Genomic DNA, 6,074 nt, shown 5'->3' on the forward strand with positions numbered 1-6,074 from the left:
TATTGGAAGAGTTTCAGAGTCCAATTACTTACGGAAACACATACCTCTTCGTTTTCAGGGTCTGAAACAGGCTGATAAACATCCCTTATGTAGTCCTCTCGAGTTATGATATTGATGATATTGGTCTCAACATTTATGGGAGTATGAGAGATATAATGCTTGATTCTTTGCCCATTTACCACTCTAGGAAAATTACCTTCCGGGTTATTGATTTTGATGGCACCGGAACGATATACTTCCTCGACAACGTAAGGACCTACCCATTTAGAGAGAAGCTTGCCTGCAAAGAATCTTAAGCGAGAATTGTATAGCAGGACATAATCTCCTACATTGAACTCTCGTTTTTGTATTCTTTTATCGTGCCATCTCTTAACCTTTTCCTTGAACTACTTGGCATTCTCATATGCCTGGGCCCTCCATTCATCTAATGAGCTGATATCAAACAACCACTTCTCACCGGCAAGTTTGAAATCGAAGTTGAGCTCTTTGATTGCCCAATAAGCCTTATGTTCTAGCTCAAGAGGTAAATGACAGGCCTTACCGTAAACCGTTTTATACGGCGACATGCCCATGGGATTCTTATAAGCAGTCCTATAAGCCCATAGTGCATCGTCTAGTTTACTAGACCAATTCTTTCGAGATCTATTGACAGTCTTTTGTAAGATCAATTTGATCTCCCTATTACTCAACTCCACTTGACCACTAGACTGAGGATGATAAGGAGATGCAACTCTACGGTTGACATCATACTTAGCAAGCATCTTGCGGAAAACACCATGAATGAAGTGTGAACCGCCATCAGTCATCAGATATCTAGGGACTCCAAATCTTGGGAAAATGACTTCTTTAAGCATCTTAATAGAGGTGTGATGATCATCATTTCTAGTGGGGATAGCTTCTACCCACTTAGTGACATAATCAACAGCAACTAAGATGTGAGTGTACCCATTGGAACTCGGGAAGGGTCCCATATAATCAAAGCCCCAAACATCAAATGGTTCAATGACAAGTGAATAGTTCATAGGCATTTCGTGACGTTTACTCATGTTCCCTATTCTTTGGCATTCGTCACAAGACAAGACAAACTTACGGGCATCCTTGAAGAGAGTGGGCCCATAGAAACCTGATTGCAATACCTTATGAGCAGTTCTATCTCCAGCATGGTGTCGTCCGTAGGATTTGGAATGACACTTCTGCAGGATCTGTCCCTGTTCATGTTCAGGCACACAACGTCTAATAACACCATTTACTCCTTCCTTATAAAGGTGAGGATCATCCCAAAAGCAGTGTCTCAAATCAAAGAAGAATTTCTTTTTTGCTGGTAGGTGAAACTCGGTGGTATGTATTTGGCTACGATATAGTTTGCGTAATCAGCATACCATGTTGCACTATGTGAAGTGCGAATGACATTTAATTGCTCATCACGAAAGCTGTAATCAATAGGTCGTGGGTCATCAAGGACATTCTCTAGCCTGGACAAGTTATCTGCTACAGGGTTATTAGCACCCTTTCAGTCAACAATGTGCAAATCAAATTCCTGTAGCAGGAGAACCCATTTGATTAGCCTAGGCTTAGCATCCTTCTTCTCCATAAGGTACTTAATAGCAGCATGATTAGAGTGAATAGCGACTTTGGAGTCAACTATATAAGATCTGAACTTTTCACATGCAAACACAACTGCTAAAAACTCCTTCTCCATAGTGGCATAGTTTCTTTGGGCACTGTCTAGAGTTTTACTAGCGTAGTGAATAACATTCAACTTCTTGTCAACTCTTTGTCCTAGAACAGCGCCGACAGCATAATCACTAGCATCGCACATGATTTCAAAGGGAAAGTTCCAATCAGGAGGTTGAACAATAGGTGCGGTTATCAAGGCCTTCTTAAGTATTTCGAAAGCTTCCTCACAATCCTCATCAAAAACAAAAGGAACATCCTTCTGGAAGAGGTTGGTAAGAAGCCTAGAAATCTTAGAGAAGTCTTTAATGAACCTTCTATAGAAACCAACATGACATTGGAAATTTCGTATACCTCTGATATCTGTGGGGCAAGACATTTTCTCAATTGCATCAACCTTAGCCTTATCAACTTCAATGCCTTTCTCAGAGATTTTGTTTCCTAAGACGATGCCTTCATTAACCATGAAGTGGCACTTCTCCCAGTTCAAGACGAGGTTAGTATCTTTGCATCTCTGTAAGACTCGATCAAGGTTGCTGAGGCAATCGTCAAAGGAAGAACCGTAAACGGAGAAATCATCCATGAAAACCTCAACAATCTTTTCACAAATGTCAGAGAATATTGCCATCATACATCTTTGAAAGGTGGCAGGTGCATTGCATAAGCCAAAAGTCATACGTCTATAAGCAAAGGTACCGAAGGGGCAGGTGAAAGTGGTTTTCTCCTAATCGAATTGTGCAACAGGTATTTCCGAGAAACCTGAATAACCGTCTAGAAAGCAGAAGTGTATGTGTTTAGATAGCCTTTCTAACATTTGGTTGATAAACGACAAAGGATAATGGTCTTTCCTGGTTGCCTTGTTCAGTTTTCGGAAGTCTATCACCTTCCTATAGCCAGTAATAATCCTCTGTGGGATTAGTTCATTCTTATCATTAGGAACGACGGTGATACCTCCCTTCTTAGGTACGCAATGTACTGGATTTACCCAATCGCTATGAGCAACAGGATAAATGATTCCTGCTTCCAGAAGCTTTAATATTTCTTTCCTCACGACCTCTTTCATCTTAGGATTTAATCTCCTTTGATGATCAGCAACTGGTTTAGAATCAGGGCCAGTTTTAATCTTGTGCTGACATAGAGTGGGACTAATACCCTTAAGATCATCAAGATTATATCCAATAGCCTCACGGTGCTTCCTCAAAGTTTTTAATAACTTCTTCTCTTCGTGATTAGAGAGGTGAGCACTAATAATAACATGATATATCTCCTTCTCATCAAGGTAGGCATACTTAAGAGTATCTGGTAACTATTTTAGCTCGAACACAGGATCACCCTTTGGTGGGGGAGGATCCCCAAGTAATTCAACATGCAGATTATTCTTGAGAATAGGATATTGATCTAAAACAATTATATCTATCTCATCTCTTTTATCCATATGCATATCATTTTCATGCTCAAGCAGATATTGCTCTAAAGGATCCGTAGGAGGTACGGCAATAGAGGCAAGAGCAATGATTTCATCCCTACCAGACGACTCTTGTTCATGGGGTTGTCTTCCAAACTTGGAGAAGTTAAATTCATGAGACACACCCTCTAAACTAACAGTGACAGTCTGTTTAATGCAATCAATATGAGCATTGACAGTGTTGAGAAAGGGTCTACCAAATATGATGGGACAAAAGCTATCTTGTGCAGTAGCAAGGATGAGGAAATCAGTAGGGTACTTCATCTTACCACAGAGGACTTCTACGTCCCTCACAATTCCCAGAGGGCAGATAGTGTCTCTATTAGCTAGCGTAATAGTGACATCAATGGGTTCTAACTCAGCAGGTGCAATCTCATCTTTGATTTCATCGTATAGGGACCGGGGTATTGCACTAACACTAGTACCCATATCACATAAACCATGATAACAGTGATCTCCTATCTTGACAGAAACAACGGGCATGCCAACTACAGGTCCGTATTTGTCTTTCACGTGAGGTTTAGCAATTCTAGCGGAGTCCTCACAAAATTTGATAACAGGCCCGTCTATGTCTTCAGCTAAGAGATCTTTGATAATAGCAACACTAGGTTCAACTCTAATTTCCTCAGGGGTGCAAGTGGTCTAATGTAACCCCTACGTATCAGAGTTGGAGCTTTAGAATAATCCTTTTTTCCTAGCAGGGTAAGGTGGTTTCTCAGCGTAGGCATAAGGAACAATAGGATCACTAAAGGCAATGACTTTCTCTTCAACTAGATTGGGTTTAACTATGTTGACTTCTATAGGAGGATGATACTTAAACCACTTCTCTTTGGGAAGATCAACATGAGCAGCAAAAGATTCACATAGAGAAGCTACTATCTGAGAGTCAAGTCCATACTTAGCGCTAAAATCTCTAGAAGTGTTTGTTTCAACAAAAGTTTTAACACAATCAAATTGGAAATTCATACCTGACTCCTTACCTTCTTCAAGCTCCCAATCTTCAGAGTTACGTTTGATTCTTTCCAATAAATTCCACTTGTGGTCAATATCCTTCTGCATAAAAGAACCGGTACAAGAAGTGTCAATCATGGTACGATCTTCATGAGAAAGCCGAGCATAAAAGTTTTGAGTGATAATTTCTCTCGAGAGCTCATGATTGGGGGCATGAATACAACATTGATTTAAGCCTCCCCCAAGCTTGAGCTATGCTTTCCCTGTCATGAGGCCAAAAGTTCTAAATATAATTCCGATCACGATGTACTAAATGCATAGGATAAAACTTTTGATGAAATTCCAATTTCAACCGATTGTAGTCCCATGATCCAGTATCATCACATAGCCTATACCATGTCAACGCCATGTCCTTCAAAGATAAAGGAAAGACTTTCTTCTTTACCTCATCCTCAGGCAAACCTACAAGTTTAAATAAACAACAAACTTCATCTACATAGATTAGATGCAAGTCTCGATGTGATGATCCATCTCCTGTAAAAGGATTAGCCAGCAGTTTCTCAAGCATACCCGAAGGAATTTCATAAAAGATATTTTCAGTAGGTACCTCAGGTTGAGGAGCAACTCCTCGCGCTTCCGTTCGTGGTGAAGATACCCTGAACAAACTCCTCAAAGGAACAGTTTCCATAGTGACAAGTGACAATAAATTTCAGCACAGTATATAAATGTTTCCTTACCAAATTCCACTTACCAAAGGCGCTTCAGTCCCCGGCAACGGCGCTAGAAAAGAGTCTTGATGACCCACAAGTATAGGGGATCAATCGTAGTCCTTTCGATAAGTAAGAGTGTCGAACCCAACGAGGAGCAGAAGGCTGTGATAAACAATTTTCAGCAAGGTAATAACTGCAAGCACTGAAAGTAGCGGTAACAAGTGATGGTGTACTGAGGTGAAACATAGCAAGTGAAAAGTAACAAGTAACAACCAACGGTGCAGCAAAGTGACCCAATCCCTTTTGTAGCAAGGGACAAGCCTGAACAAAGTCTTATAGAAGGAAAAACGCTCCCGAGAACACACGGGAATTTCTGTCATGCTAGTTTCATCATGTTCATGTGATTCGCGTTCGTTAGTTTGATAGTTTGATATGTGGGTGGACCGGCGCTTGGGTACTACCCTTACTTGGACAAGCATCCCACTTATGATTAACCCCTCTCGCAAGCATCCTCAACTACGAAAGAAGAATTAAGACAACGTCTAACCATAGCATTAAACTAGTGGATCCAAATCAGCCCCTTACGAAGCAACGCATAGACTGGGGTTTAAGCTTCTGTTACTCTAGCAACCCATCATCTACTTACTACTCCCCAATGCCTTCCTCTAGGACCAAATATGGTGAAGTTTTATGTAGTCTACGTTCACATAACACCACTAGAGGAAAAACAACATACATCATATCAAAATACCGAACGAATATCAAATTCACATGACTATTATCAGCATGACTTATTCCATGTCCCCAGGAACAAAAGTAACTACTCACAAAGCATAATCATAATCATGATTAGAGGTGTAATGAGTAGCATCAAGGATCTGAACATAAACTCTTCCACCAAGTAATCCAACTAGCATCAACTACAAAGAGTAATCAACACTACTAGCAACCTTACAAGTACCAATCGGAGTCGCGAGACGGAGATTGGTTGCAAGAGATGAACTAGGGTTTGGAGAGGAGATGACACTGATGAATATGTTGATGGAGATGACTCCCCTCCGACGAGAGGAGTGTTGGTGATGACGATGGCAACGATTTCCCCCTCTGGGAGGGAAGTTTCCCCGGCAGGATCGTCCTGCCGGAGCTCTACATTGGTTCTGCTCAAGTTCCGCCTCGCGGCGGCGGAGAATCCACGAAAAAGCTCCACCCTGATTTTTCCTGGACGAAACCCTTCATATAGAAAAAGTGGGGGCCAGTGGGCCGCCAGGGTGCCC

The sequence above is a fragment of the Hordeum vulgare genome, chromosome 2H (assembly GCF_904849725.1).
Source record: "Hordeum vulgare subsp. vulgare chromosome 2H, MorexV3_pseudomolecules_assembly, whole genome shotgun sequence".
NCBI lineage: Eukaryota > Viridiplantae > Streptophyta > Magnoliopsida > Poales > Poaceae > Hordeum > Hordeum vulgare.